Consider the following 16830-nt stretch of genomic DNA (forward strand, 5'->3'; position numbering starts at 1 on the left):
AAAAAGCTTTGGTACATATATACTATGGAATACTACTCAGCCATAAGAAATGATGACATCGGATCATTTACAATAACATGGATGGACCTTGACAACATTATACGGAGTGAAATAAGTAAATCAGAAAAAAAAAAAAAAAACTAAGATGAATCCATACATAGAAGGGACATAAAACTGAGACTCAGAGACATGAACAAGAATGTGATGGCAACAGGGGCGGGAGGTTGGGGGAGGGGGGAGGGGGTGAAGAAGGAGAGAGGGGTTAGGGGAGGGGAGGGGCACAAAGAAAACCAGATAGAAGGTGACAGAGGACAATTTAACTTTGGGGGAGGGGTATACAGCACAATCAAATGTCAAAATAATCTAGAGATATTTTCTCTCAACATATGTACCCTGATTTATCAATGTCACTGCATTAAATTTAATAAAAAAAAAATTAAAAAAAAAGAAAACATATATTTAGATCATCTTTGTTTTGAAATTAGAATTTTATTTTATTTATTCTTTTTACTTTTTGCTTTTGAGTTGTCTGAATACTTATTTTGGACATTAACCTTTTATCATATATAGGACTTGCCTTTTTTCCCCAATCTGTAGGTTGCCTTTTTATTTTGTTGCTGCCTCATCTGTGCAGAGGGTTTTTAGTATGTTATAATTCCACTTATTTATTTTTGCTTTTGTTGCTTTTCCTTTGGTTTTGGATTTTAAAAAAATATTGCCAAAGAGCCTATTATTTATGTTTACTTTTAGGAGTTTTATGTTTTCAGGTCTTACATTCAAGTCTTTAATACATTTTGTGTATACTGTCAGAGGTCCAGTTCCCCTTTTTTATTTTTGCATGTAGCTGTTCAACTTTTTTAACATTACTTATTTAAGAGACTGTCCTTTTTCTATTGATATTCTTGACTTTTTTGTCATGAATTAGCTGACTATATATTCATGGACTTATTTCTGGTTTTTCTATTATGATATATTGAGCCACATGTCTGTTTTAATGCAAATACCATGCTGTTTTAGTTACTATAGATGCAATATAGTTTGAAATTAAGAAGTGTACTGTCTTTAGTTTTGCTTCTCCTCAAGATTGTTTTGGCTAGTCAAGATCTTTTGAGGTTCCATACAAATTTTTGCATTATTTGTTCTATTTCTTTTAAAAATGCCATTAAAATTTTAATAGAGATATCATTAAATGTATAGAATGCATTGATTTTATGTGGACATTTTAACAACATTGATTCTTCCAATCCATGAATACAGAATATATTTTCATTTATTTTGTGTTTTTAATTTTTTTTCTCTTTTTCCAAATGAGAAGAGAAGAGATAGAGAGACAGACTTCTACATGCACCCTGACTGGGATCCACCCAGCCATCCCTATCTGCGGCCAATGCTCTGCCTATCTGGGGCCATGCTCATACCTGAGCTATTTTTAGAGTGTGAGACAGAAACTCCACAGAGTCATCATCAGCGCTCTGGGCCTATGTGCTAGAACCAACTGAACCATGACTGCAGAAGGAGAAGAGAGAGAGAGAAGGAGGAGAAGGAAGGGTGGAAAAGCAGATGGTCGCTTTTCCTGTGTGTCCTAACTGGGAATCAAACCTGGGATATCCACATGCCAGGCTGATGTTCTACGACTGAGCCAACCAACCAGGGTCTGTTTTCAATTCTTTTTAATTATCTTGTAGTTTTAAATATAAAGGTGTTACACTTTCTTGGTTAAATTTATTCCTAGGTATTTTGTTCTCTTTGGTGCAATTGTAAATGGGATTGTGTTCCTTGTTTCTTCTGATTATTTCATTTCAGTGAATAGAAAAAAAATTTTTTTTTTGAGTATTGATTTTTTATCTTGCAATTTTACTGAATTTGATTATTAGTCAAACAATTTTTTAATAGGTCCTTCAGGGTTTTCTATATATGATACATTATTCACAAATATTACAGTTTTACTTCTTACTTATCAATTTGGATGTTGTTGTTTTTTCCTTACCTATTTTCTTTTGCTAGGGCTTCCAATACTATTTTGAAAAAAAAGTGGTGACAGTGAACTGCTCTCTCATTTCTAATCTTAAAGAAGAAGCTTTCAACTTTGTACTTTTGAGTATGATGTTAGCTATAAGCTTGTCATATGTGGCCTTTTAATGTTGAGTACTTTTCTCTATGGGCATTTTTTAAAGATTTTTTTATACATGAATGTTGAATTATGTCAAATGCTGTTTTTCTGAATCTATTGAGATGATAATATGATTCTTTCCATTTCTCCACTTTCTGTATGATTGTGTTCTTACATATAAAGTGAGTCTTATAAGCAGCATATAGATAGGTCTTTATTTTTTATTCATTCAATTACTTTGTTGGTTTTGATTTGAGAATTTAGCCCATTTATAATTAAAGTAATTATTAGTGGGTATGTTCCTATTGCTATTTTTAAAATTGTTTGCTGGCTGTTTTTGTAGTTTCTCTCTATTCTTATCATTTGTCTAGTGTGTAGTCATCACTCAATCAGCCATTAGGTTTTCTTAAGAAAGAAAATTGTTCCATATGTAACTGTAGACTTAAAGTGTTCTGGGAGGAGGTGAATTCAAGATCTTCTTATGTTGCCATCTTCACCTAGAGTCTGAAAAATGGCTACATAATTTTCAGAGAATCCCACACATGAAAAAACTGGTACACATTTTAACTGACTCATGTAATATACCTCTTCTTTCTCAGTAGTTTTGTACTTTACTTTAAAGCTGTTCTGGCCAGGACTGGTCATTATCAGCATCAAATTAATAAAGATAAGAATATATTCAGGTCTAGATTTAATTTTATGCATTATGCATTGTTATTCCAGGGGTTGTTTTTATATTTTTTACTCTAATGTATTTTAATATGTACTCCCTGTATTCATGTTTCTTTTTTCCAACTTTTGATTCTAGCATAGTGATTGATGGCATTTAATGTTAACCCCAAAGTAGAAAGTAGCTAGTTACCCACCTGCATGTTTGTTTTCAAGTGTATTGATAACACTTGAGAAATTTGCCCGTTCTACTCTCAACAACTAAAAGAGCATAGAACATGAAAAACATACTGCTTGAAAATCAGAGATTTTCTTACACCATGTAACTAGTTACAGTATACTGTAGTAGCATTTGGCAGTATAATATGCTGGTGTGCATAGAATATGTTTCATAGCAAGAAACTTGACTCGGTAGGTACCTAAGCAGAGGCTTGTCAATCTTTTTTAAGGTTTCAGGTTCTCGGTTCACTTCTAAGTATTATTTCATTTAAATATTATTTGAAATAACTTTATATTCAAAATTTATTTATGAAATTTTTAACAATTTCTACAAAGTTACAGTTTTGAATCTTTTCTTAGTAAAATTTTTCTTTATCTGATTACTTCTAAGATTTTGAGCCACATTGAAATTTATTCTAACATGATAATGTTTAGTTACTCTGTTGTAAATTATTTTTTGTCTCTTGCCCTTATCTTTTCTAAAAATATTTTATTATATACTCATTATGCCAAATCCAACATGGTAACTTTATCATTGTGCTTTATGTTTTTTAAGACCCTAAAAATTATATCACCTATGTTAAACCCAATATTGCAAAGTTCTAACTATCCAAGGGTACCCTGCAAAGAAAAAGAAACAGCTACATAAAGGGAGGCAATAGATTAGAGATAAAAGTTATGAAAGAATACAAGATAAACATATATTAATTTATTCTCACAGTTACTATGGCGTGATTAATACAGTGGTCCCTTATCTATTTGTGGGGGTTAGGTTCCAGAACCCCCCCACGATAAGCAAAAATCTGCTAAGTAGCAGCATTATATTTATTTTATGATTTATATATAATTTAAAGCTTTATAAACCCTCCCCACACTCTTATAAACCTTATTTAGGCTAGAGAATTCTTATTTTACTGCAAAAGTAAAATAAGAAATATATGTAAATACCTCTATACTGCAAAATCCTGCAATATAGTGAAAAAATCTGCAATACAAAATTATATATCTACAATTAAAAAATCCACGATATAGTGAGACTACAAATAGTGAACTGCAATATGGCGAGGGATGACTATAATTGGTAAATAGATAAATGTTGATAGAGAGACAGGTTATAACATATCTTGCTATTGTATCCTGAGACAACTAAAACAGTTCTAGAAACTTCCAGTTATAGAAGTCCAAGCATGTTTTAATTGAGCAGGAAAATTAAGGTCTGAAGACCCTCTTTATTGTACAACCTTAGCCAAATTTTTTAATCAGAGTTTTATGATTACAAATAAGAGTTATAATAAGTAAATACTAACCAACTTGATGAGTTATAATAAAAATATTAATTTAACTTACCCAATTTAGTGTTAGCAGATATTCTCACTACTTAAATTCTTTACTGAGATTATAATAAAACACTTTGGAAATGCTAAAAGGTTAAAAGTGACATTTTAAATATTATCTTATCATTTTCAAAATTTTCTAAGCCACAGTTTTGTAAAGAGCTTGATCATTGATCTTTACAAATAACTTATATATAGCAAACTCAAATATGTTTAATCATTTAAGAATGTGATGACCTTTATAGTATGAAAGAACTAACTATATGATGAGTTTGAGTAGCTTTAGGAATTTAAATTATTAGGGACTTAGGTAATTAATTATGTCTCATAAATTAAGTGATACGGCAATCGTAAGTTATTATACAAACCTTCATATAGAATCTTTATGTAAAGAGAAAAGTGATTCCTTTGGGATGCAACAGGGATTTAGTTGATTTATTAATTCCTCAAGGAAGTACTGGTTAATTTATATCTATTCACTGGCATGTAATGTAATGATGTGCTTGATAGAGGTAAGTTAGTTTTACAAGCTGACCTGCTTACATAGAATCTGTAAATATTGCATGAGTTGAAGCATTAATTGGGTCTTCTGGGCACAGTCTGAAATGAAGAGCTTCTCGAAGGAGTTTTGTACCTTTTATAGTATTTGTCAGTTTAACAGTGTTCAATGGAAAGTCACTGGCTTGAAATAATTTCTGAGCATATTTTGAATTTACTTACTAGTCTATGCATATTACAGTAAATTTGCAACAAGTGATGAAACTGATGCCTACATTAATCACTGGTATCTCACATTCAGCAGTTCTGATGAAATGAAAGAAAGAAGTTGTTTTAAGAGATTTCCATTGAGAAATATTTATCTTTAGGTACTTAGAAGTGTAGATAGCAAAGAATATTATTTTTCCTGATTTTTATTATAAAAAATAAATTGAAAATTTTTACTTTATGTATAACCTGATTTTATACGCTTTATAGGAGAGAAGAATTCAGGTTTATAAATGACCTTGTAGAAAGGGTATTATAAAATTTGTAAGTGAAATTTGAATAAAACTGACATTTTAAACTTTAAATGTGTAATGTAAAATAAATGGTATTAAATATGTGATTATTTATTGTATCTCAGTAAAATAGATTACAAATTTAGTGTTGAAAATTTTTGTGTTTTTAATTATGTATAAAGAATATTGTATACTTATATAAAGTATATCTTGTAAAATAATGGTATGTCTTCCATTTATAATAAAAAATACAGAGAGTTTGCTGGAAGTTTATTAGCATAGACAATTAGATAAATGTGTTTTTAACTACCTAGGAAGGTATATTTTCAGGGTTACAAATAAGGCAAAGGAAACATTTTTTTGCCCTCAATTTTAAAAATGGATCTTAAAACCATTTCTGAGACAGCTTAGTTATCTAAATGTCCTCTGAAAAACATTAAAATGCCATCTCAGTCCTTGTTCAGACATTATTGATTTTATATTATAAGTAGATGAAAAGTTCACTTGGGAAATTCTGCTGTATAATTGCTACAATGACCTGGCCATCTAATAGTACCCAGGGCAAAAGCCATTTGATCAAAATCAATGTAAAATATACATTTATCCTCCTGAGACTTAGAGGGTATTGAAGAGAGAGGGGAGAAGACATCAAATATGAAGAGCAATATTTAATAATTTAACATCAGAAGTAAAAACAATTACATCTTTACTAACTCTCAAATGCAAATGACTACATGACTGAATTCTGGAGCTGTATTGGTTCTTGACAATAGAGTAGAAAAATCAGTAACTTCTGCAAAAACTAAAGAGCCATATGGATGCATAAAACACATTCTGGGCAAGGCTATATGTTGATTTTTTCATCCTTTATAGCCACAAGAAAATTCTTCTCAACCTCAGTAATAGTGGTCAGATTTCTAAAATTCACATTTTGTTCTATTGAACCCAACTTCTCATCTGATCCCAAGAATACAAGAGGGTGGTTGGACACTGTTGATGGACATCTTTTACTGAGAGAGATGGATTTACCATGAGCAAATGAAGCCTAAATTAAACCTCATGCCTCCAGATAGGGAACCCTTTGTGTGTCCCTGAAAAAGATCATAGTAATATAAATATATATTTAAATATGTTGGTAAAACTTAGGTTTGCAAAATGGTAAGATATCTTTTAATTTTATGTGATTGCTTTTTTAACCTAAATACTGCAAATACTGTTATATTTATAATTTGCTTTACTTTTCTTAAAGAAATGTTTAAAACTGTATAAGCCTAAAACCCCACAAAATCAGAATCTTTTCTTGCTATGATAAGACCCATGAAGTTATCCCAGTTGAGAGTGTGAGTAGAGGGTACTGTATCACCAACACTGTGTTCTTGTCTAGATGATATCATTCAAGGTGTCCATGTTCTTTGTCACCCCTGACTGACCAAGTGTTAACTGAAAAGGATAAGCCGTGTGTGTAAACAATATTTCTAGCAGTAACAGAACTGATATTTTACTCACCTTAGTAAACTGTTATTTTACTTGCTATACCCTTGTAAGCAGGACACCATCATTTCTAGGGATCACTATTTCTCATACCTCTTCATGAATACAATAATATACAAACTTTCTAAGTTGATTATTATCTATGTGGGATACATTCTAGGCAGATTGATCTCCAGTGTATTCTCTGGTATCCAGAAAATGTATAATAGTTAAGAACTGATGTGTACCATGTGAGGCAATTAAAAAGATTAGAAATTTCTTATCTGAGTAAAGCAGAAAAACACTGTCTTCAGACCCTTTGAGGCATCAAAGCTGCTCACTCTGTGTTACACCATCCTGCTTTCTACTTGTGCACACTACATCTTTCTACCTAAAGCATATATCAATAGCCTACACTCACATCAGAGGATCTTACATATGCAGCTTGAGAACTGAAGGATTCACTCATTCTTTAATTCACCCTTTTAAGAAATAATCATTGGGCATTTTTCTGAGCTGGGCATTCTTCTAGAAAAACACCAAGACAAATTCAGGTACTTTTTTTTAAAATACGAGAGGGAGAGACAGGAATGTCGAGATGTCCCTGTATGTGTTCTGACTGGGCATTGAACCAACAGCCTCTGTGCTTCAGGATGAAGGGTACTACATTTAAAAAAACTTAAACTGACAGAACTCTGGTACCATGATAGTCACGCCATGTCGACTGAGAAGATCAGCCCTGAAGAAGCAAGAGTGGTGGTACATTCTCTACCTTGGAATTACACCTGAACTTTTTACCTGACACATTCAACTCCTCATCTAAAGAAAAGCATTGTGGGATGGAGGACGAGAAGTTATCTACCATGTCAGAGTATTACTAATGGAATCACTAGCATCATGAAGACCACACTTGCATTTATAACCTCCTCACTTGATAACATGCTAAGTGATCATAACAAATTTCACACTATTATATTCTATATAAATATTTTAAAACATATTGAAGTCTCAGTGTTTCTTCAAATAATAGAAAGAGAGAGGGATAAAGTTGAATAATTAAGTTTGTGTGACTGCATTTTTTTCTGTATGTATGTCTGTTCTATCTTCTTTTGTCACTATCTGCTGGTTATAAAATAACATTGCCCAGCATCGACTTACAGAAAGGGACCCTGATTTGAATTTAGGTTTTAACAAAGTTAAATCCTAGGTTAGACAGTTATAAACTATGTGAACTTAAGCACATTGCATAAGGTTCATAAACTTCGAATTTTCATACCTAAAATAGAGTTAATAATATCTGTTTGGCCAAGATTAGATGAGTCTTTTCTTTTTAAATTTATGTTTTAAATATGCTCCATATAATTTCATTTTGCCTTATTTAAATCTGAAAATTTACTAAAATCAAGAATTGTGCTTTTTAAATCATCATTTTCCTTTCCTAAGTACTAGTAATATTTAATATTTACACAGTGGTATGCACTCTATCAAACACTTATATACTTCATTTATTTAATCTTTCAATATTCCTAGCCAGATGTTAAGAATTCAAATTCTGCAGAGATGGTTTAACTTTAAAATTTAGTTCTTCCACTTATAAACTACAATACTGGCAAAACCACTAAGTCTCTTTGAACCTCAATTTTCACATCTAAGTGACTCTTAGATGATTAAATAAGTAAAGCTCATAAATATTTTCAGAGTAAAGCAAGTTATTAAATATGAGATTTTTTTCAAATATATTTATATTTTACAATTATCACCACTTATTTGAATTGTTATGGTTGAATTTATTACTGTTCATTTTTTGCTTTCCTGTGGAATTTGAATTTTTGTTCAGTAATCATTCATAAGGAATAAAACTTAATCTCATCTAGATAAACCCAGCATATGGACTCTCTTTTGTTCTTACTCCTCCTCTGGAGAAAAAGTGTATTTCCCCATACCACTAACATTGGCATTGTCTATGTGACATTATTTGGCTAATAAAATATATTATGAAATGACCTGGTATAGGTTGCAAACCTACACCTTGTGTATATTTACCTCTCTAGGAGCTTCTGTTCTACCATGGGAAATGCATACCCCATATACCTAATGGCCCTACATATTTACTCTAAATATGTGAAATGTAGAGTAAGCCTGCACTCAATATGCAAGAAGAAACAAAGTACCTCCAGGTGTCCAACTGACATACAGTTTTATGAATGAGTAATAAATGCTTCCTATTTGCCACTGAGATTGTGTGTATTTGTGCCTTATAATGTAAAAACTGTCAAGTGCACCCCTTCCCCCCATCACATTCTTTCATATATTACTCAGGATAGTTTTTAAAAAACATAAATCATTAATATCATTCCCCTTGCTTAGCACTTTTATTTCTTATTATTATTGAGAAGTAATTGTCATACAAAACTATCTAAGTTTAAGGCATACAGCATGATGATTTGATTTACATATATTGTGAAATTATTACAATAGGTTCAGCTAAAATCAATCTTCATATATATATATATATATATATATATATATATGAAAAAGAAAAAGAAAAAGAAACAATTCTCCTTGTGATGAGAACTCTTAAGATTTACCCTCTTTCCTTATATATCATGTAACAGTATTAGCTATAGTCATCATGTATGACCATTCTAGTACTCATTTTTCTTATAACTATAACTAAAAGTTTGTACCTTTTAACCTCCTTCATCCAATTTTCCCTTCCCCCACCCTCTACCTATGGTAACTAGAATTCTGATCTTTTTCCATGAGTTTTTGTTTTACATATACGTGAGATCATATAGTATGTGTGTTTCTCTGTCTGATTTATTTCACTTAGCATAATACCTATGAAGTCCATTGATGTTGTAATAAGTGGTAGGCTTTCATAATTTTTTAGTGCTAATTAATATTCTTTTGTGTGTGTATACACATACACGAGAATACACACACATACACATATGTATATGTTCATCACACTTTCTATATCAATTCATCCATTGATAGACACTTTGGTTGTTTTTATGTCTTAAATATTGTATATTATGCTGCACTGAACAATGGGTTTATAAATCTTTTTGAGTTGGTGTTTTTGTTTCTTTTGGATATATTCCCAGAAGTGAGAATGCTGGATCAGATAACTTTAAAAATTTTTTAGAATCTTCTATACTGTTTTCCATAGTGATTGCAATAATTTACAATTTTGACAAAACTGTACAGGGTGCTTTCTCTCCATATTTGTGCCAGCATTTGTTATCTCTCGTTTTCTTTTGATGGCTAAACTTACAATTCCTTAATGACTAGTTATGTTAAGGATATATTTATGTATCTGATGGCCTTCCATATACTCTATCTTCCTTTGAAAAATGTCTGTCCATATTCTTGCGCATTTTCAAATTGATTTGTTTTCTTGTTTAGTTATATGAATTCTTTAAATGTGTTTGGATATTAACTTCTGATATGATACAGTGTTTGTAAATATTTTTTTCCCATTCTATAGGTTGTACTTTCACTTTGCTGATGGTTTCTTTTGCTGTGCAGAAGGATTTTAGTTTGATACATTTCTACTTATTTTTGATATTGTTGCTTGTGCTTTAAGTGTCATATCCAAAAGACCATTGCTAATACCCATATAATGGGACTTTATTTTTATAATCATGTAGTCTTACATTTAAGTTTTTAATCCCTTTTGAGTTAATTTTTTTGAGTGGTGTATGATATACATCAAATGTTGATGAACTAACTAATCATTGATATATCTCACACTAAATGGTTCATTAATTAAGCAGTGCATGATTGTAGGGGTTGCATTTATACTATGTGAGATAATAGTTTCCATTAGCTTCAAGTACCTTAAAATATTTATTAAAAATTCACAATCTAAATATATAGTATTATTTATTTAATAGATATACACAAAGTTCTCTGTAATACAACTTGATTTACTTTAGTAAAAATCTCTGATAAATATTTTATACTATCTAAATTTCAGTTCTCTAAAACTACTTTATATTCTGTATTGTTTATATATATTAATGCTGGTTGCTCTCACATCCTTGTATCAGTTAAAGTAGGAGAAATTGTTCAAAATTAAACAGTAACTTTAAATTACTAAAGACTAAAATAACAAATACTTATTTCCTGCCATTTATCTGTCACTGGTTGGATTAGGCTGTATTCCATATAAACTCTTTTACTTCAAGATCTAGGCTAAGGGAATAGTCTCTTTCTGGAAATTTGTTGGTTGTTTCTGCAAAAAAACCCTAAAATGTGGTGAAACATGAACTGGATTTTAAATCTTCTGCTAAAGATACCAGTCACTTCCACTCTTACTTCATTGCAAAAAAATAAATTATTTTATGAAGTCTGAAGTCATTGTGATAAACACTAATAATTCTTCCTGAGGGAGTGTCACTCAATGTATGCAAAAATTAATACATTTGTGACATTTTGCCACCTCATTTCCCAGACATGATTACTATATTATGTTAGGCTTGTTTTACTTTAACACTCTGAAATCAGCCATTTGGTTTTCTCTTTTCAGAATGTCCATCACCATTGTATTTCGAGGTTCTTCAAAACCTCAACTGACTACTACACTTCAGACTAGGGCCTAATAACTATAAGGTAATGTATTTGTTAGAGAATTTTTTGAGGTTAAACTATATATAAAAATATATGTAATCATCTTCCTTAATAAAATTGTTTGGTGCAGATAAATATATTTGCAAATAAGTTTGGAAATCTTGTTATAATTTCTTCAAACTTTAAAGTTACTTGGAAATGTCTTAAATATATATAGCTGGACCAAAATCCATGATTCTTGCTTGAATCTGCTATCCAAGGGAATAATGACAATTTCAAAGAAATTTCATTTTCCAGAGGTTGAATCTATATTTTTATTCTTTGAAAAAGTTGCCTGACATGTGGTGGCACAGTGAATAAAACATCAACCTGGAATGCTGAGATCACCAGTTTAAAACTCTGGGCTTGCCTGGTCAAGGCACATACAGGAAGCAACTATTACGAGTTGATGCTACCAACTTCTCTCCCTTTTCTCTCTCTCTCTTTCCCTCCTCTCTCTAAAAATCAATAAATAAAATCTAAAAAAAAAAAAAAAAGAAAGTGGCAGACCATATATAAGAATAAATTACGCTAAGTCATTTTACTTGGTCATGTTTCTCGGAATTAAGATGTTTCAATTTAAAAAATCATAATTTGTTTCCTCACATTATTAAAAATAGAAGAAAAATTAGTATTCATGGATTTTTTAAATTATATATAGGGATCTGAACCACTATCTTATATATATATATATATATATATATATATATATACATTTCCTTTAATTCTTAATATAATCTTTCAATGTAGGTAATTTAATTAAATTAAATAATTTTACTAAGAAATTTAAAACCTGAAATTGTTTAATGAATTTCCTGGTAGTGGATATCATGAATTAAAAATTCATAAACTTTTGCTCTTGATGAACCTACAATTTCCATTTGTATCATATACTTAGTTTCTGTTTACACTATCAAAAATGGTATTGATGTATATTTGAAGCATGAAAATGGTATAGCACTTCTGGGATTGGTACTTATATCTCTATTCTTGAGTTATTTATACCGAGCTTAAAATAACCTTTTGTCACTTGACCAGGCAGTAGCGCATTTGATATAGCGTCAGACTGGGATACAAAGACGTAGATTCAAAACCAGAGCTCACAGGCTTGAGTGTGAGCTCACGAGCCTGGCATGAACACGGGGTTCATTGGCTTGAGCATAGGATCATAGACATTACCCCATGGTCACTGGCTTGAACTCAAAGTTGCTGGCTTGAGCAAGGGGTCACTTGCTCTGCTTTAGCACCCCCAGGTCAAGGCACATATGAAAAAGCAATCAATGAACAGCTAAGTGTTGCAATGAAGAATTGATGTTTCTCATTTCTCTTCCTTCTGACTCTCTATCTCTGTCAAAAAAAAAAAAAAAAAAGGAAATACTTTTTGTCTATCAACCTTTCACTTTAATTTAGATAAATTTGCATCCTCCTTTGCAAATTTAACTTGATAAACCTGTTAATATTTGATAAATTTGTACTCAATGTTCAGACAACATTGTGTGTAATTGATCTGAAAAAGTAATAAAGTAAATGATAATTCCCAAACTTGTGTGTGTTTAGATCATTGGGACTCATTATAGATAGCAAGATAGATTGAGCAGTGTGTATTAAAAGATAAAAGAAAACATCCCTGGGTGGTTGGCTCAGTGACAGAGCCTCAGTCTCAGTGTGGATGTCCAGGTTCAATTTCCAGTCAGGGCTTATAGGAGAAGCAACCATCTGCTTCTCCACTTCCCTCTCCTTCTCTCTCTCTTCTCTCTATCTATTTCTTTTCCCCTCCTGAAACAATGGTTCATTTGGTTGCAGCAAGTTGGCCCCTGGCACTGAGAATGACTCTATGGAGCCTCCGCCTCAGGTGCTAAAAACACCTCAGTTGCCAGGAAATGACCCTTGATGGGCAGAGCACCCCCTGTAGAGGCTTGCCTAGGTGGATTCCAGTAGGGGCACATGCTGGAGTCTGTTTCTCTGTTTCCCCTCCTCTCACTAAATAAATAAACAAACAAACAAATCTAAAATGCACAAAAAAATAAAATCATTAAATGCAGTTTCTGACATTGGACATATCTCTTTGTATTTTTCAGTTCTGCTTTCTACCAATTGTTTGATCCTGTAAATTATTTAACTCTATCTGAAATAGTATTACTTTATCTGAAAAATGTAGATAGCAGTAACAATTTCTTCAAATGTTTATTCTGAGTATTAAATAAGATAATGATTTTAAGGTACTCATGAAGTGTTTAGCAGATTGAATTCTTTCAATAAATGAAAAGAAAGCTTACATTTTAATCTTATATAATGACCATATCCACTGCTATGATCTGAATGTATTACCCGAAAACTCTTATGTTGAAATTCTAATCCTCATTATGATGGTCTTAGGAGATGAGCTTTTGGGAGGTGATTGGGTCATGAACACAGGCCATCATAAATAGGATTAGTGCCCTAATAAAAGATACTCTAGGGAGATCTCTTCCCTTTTTCACCATGTGTGGATGAAACTAGAAGTCTGCAGCCCTGGCCTGATAGCTTTGTTGGTTAGAGCCTCATCCTGAGGCACAGAGGTTGCCAGTTTGATTTCTGGTCAGGGTACATACAGGAACAGTTCAATGTTCCTCCTCTCTCTCCCTCTCTCTCTCTCTCTCTCTTCCCCTCCCTTTCTTTCTTGCTGAAATCAATAAATTAAAAAAAAATGTTTTTAAAAAATCTAGAAGTCAGCACATTAGAAGAAGGCCCTCGTCAAACTGTGCTCTCACCTTGAACTTGGATTTCTAGTTTCAGAAATTGTGAGAAATGAATTTCTATTGTTTTATAAGCCACTTAGTCTGTGGTATTTTGTTTTAATAGCCAGAAAAGACTAAGACAAACCCCATGCCCAAATGTGAGTCTTTGGAAACAATATAATGATACATTAATAAGATTGTGTTCAGTGCTAGAAGCTTAGTTTTAATAATGCCAAAAAAAAAAAATAGCCTGTAAGCACTATTATTTTCTACTGATTCCTGCATGGCATATCGGATATTGGAAGCCCCTTAGGAAGAAGAGTGATGATGATGCTATGTCTATCAAGAGCTAAAAGGTGGTCAATGTTAGTGTTGCATGTACATTTCCCAAAATTACATATAATTAATAATTGAGAACAATGACAAATGATAATATTGAGGGTAAATGTTTCTTGATAGACCTAATATGAATTTTGAGGAAATAGGTTTTATAAATAATGATGTAAATGAGGATGCATCAATCCATTTATCTACATTAGTGACATTAACAAGGATGGATATTTTCTTTCAAGGAATATTAGTAAGTTTAGGAAACTGTCCCCAAGGTGTCCAAAGTTTTCCAGGTTATTAAGATATAGACATAGAAAATTCTGAAGCTAGGGTGCTGGTAAACTAGAAAATATTATAGGTATTAAGATTATATAACATAAGAGAACAGTGACTGGCAAGTTTGTATCTAAATTATATCATTGGTCAGTCAGTTAGCTTAAACCTGTTATTGACCAGCTAGTCCAAGTTTTGAGTAAGGAACTCATATATTCTTGCTTAAAAATGGCATTTATCTTCCTAAGCTTATGGACATTAACTATGGCATGGTCTCTAGACAGATCAGTCATATTATTTTATTAATAAAATAACAGATACACTGGCTATTTTGCTATCTCACCCAGGTTATGCATTTCTTTATTCTACATAGTATAGCTTCTCAATCTTTCAGTTGTCACCTCCCTTTTTTTAGGTGATTTATCATGTGTTAGAATTTGTCAGCACAATTAGACGTAGACTGCTCTTCTTAGGAACATGATCATTATGTGAACATGTGTGTCTCAGAGCCCAATGTAAGGGAAAATCAATGCTACATCTTGGTGCTGAATATTAATCTTATCAGATTTGTTTGGGGTAGTAATATTTGAAAAGAGATAAGAGTGTTCATGAATCCTGATTCAGCTGGGTAGAAATTCTATCAACTCTTCTATGAGGGAGAGCTGAGGAAATTGTATTTGGCATTAGAATATCTATCAAATAACTAGAATGTAGTGAGGCAACCACCTCATACCCAATTTATGGTGCTTAATCTTTTTGTAATTTCTTTTAACAGTCTTACCTCTGTCCATCAGAAGTAGGGCAATTTCTTAATTTTCTCTTCTAAGTTTCTTCTATTTGAAATGAGGTACTTACTTCTCATTATTCATTTGCTACTAAGACTTAAGAGGATTAAAAAGTTCATTGGATCAAATAAAATTTATCTTACGTAGCAAGTCAGATATATTAGTACTAGGAAATTTAAGTGTCCATAATATATGATTATTTACATGGTAGGGCATAGGTAAGTTTACAGTTGTGAGTACACGAAGCAGTTTATTCTTGTGTAATTATTTTTTAATTATTGTATTTTTTCCATACAAACAACTGTAAACCTATTTTTTTGTGTGTGTATCCTTCCTAAGTTAGAAGTGGGGAAGCAATCAGACAGATTCCCACATGCGCCTGACCGGGGGCAATGTTCTGCCCATCTGCAGCATTGCTCCGCTGTGGCCAGAGCCATTCTACTGCCTGAGGCAGAGGCCATGTAGCCATCTTCAGCGCCCAGGCCAACTTTGCTCCAATGGAGCCTTGGCTGTGGGAGGTGAAGAGAGAAATAGAGAGAAAGGAGAGAGGGAAGGGTAGAGAAGCAGACGGGCGCTTCTCCTGTGTGCCCTGGCTGGGAATCAAACCCAGGACTTCCACACGCTTGGCTAATGCTCTACTGCTGAGCCCACCGGCCAGGGTTGTAAATCTATTTTTGCCCTTTAGCCCCATGTACACATATACATACATTATATATACATTTTATATATATATACACACACATATATATAGATGGGATGTGTGCATTTGTGTGTGTGAATATGGGTCTAAATTTGGTTAATTACTTTATAAAACTATTTCAACCAAAGCAGGCATTCCATATAATAACATAGTTAATTTTATTCTCACTTTTTTAATATTTATTTTTATTTATTTATTTATTTTAGAGAACAGAGACACAGAGAGAGAGAGAGGGAGAAAGAGGGAGAGAGAGAGAAAGAAAGAAAGAAGGGGGGAGAAGCAGGAAGCATCAACTGACTGGGCAAACTCAGGGTTTTGAACCAGAGACCTCAGCATTCCAGGTCAATGCCTAATCCACTGGGCCACCACAGGTCAGACCTCACTTTTTTTTTTTTAATAAAATATAATTGTAATATCTTTTTGTGAAAATTTCCAATTTAGACCCACAATTCACAAAAGAAACTGCAGCAGGGCTCTCTTATTTATCAGTTCTATTCATTTGTGCTGTTTGATAAGCTGTCAACCATTTAAATGTTATTGTCACTCTAGTAAACAATAATAAATACTTCTTTATTATATTCCATGAATTACATGTGCTAGATTACAGT

This window comes from Saccopteryx leptura, chromosome 2, assembly GCF_036850995.1.
Source record: "Saccopteryx leptura isolate mSacLep1 chromosome 2, mSacLep1_pri_phased_curated, whole genome shotgun sequence".
Classification (NCBI taxonomy): domain Eukaryota; kingdom Metazoa; phylum Chordata; class Mammalia; order Chiroptera; family Emballonuridae; genus Saccopteryx; species Saccopteryx leptura.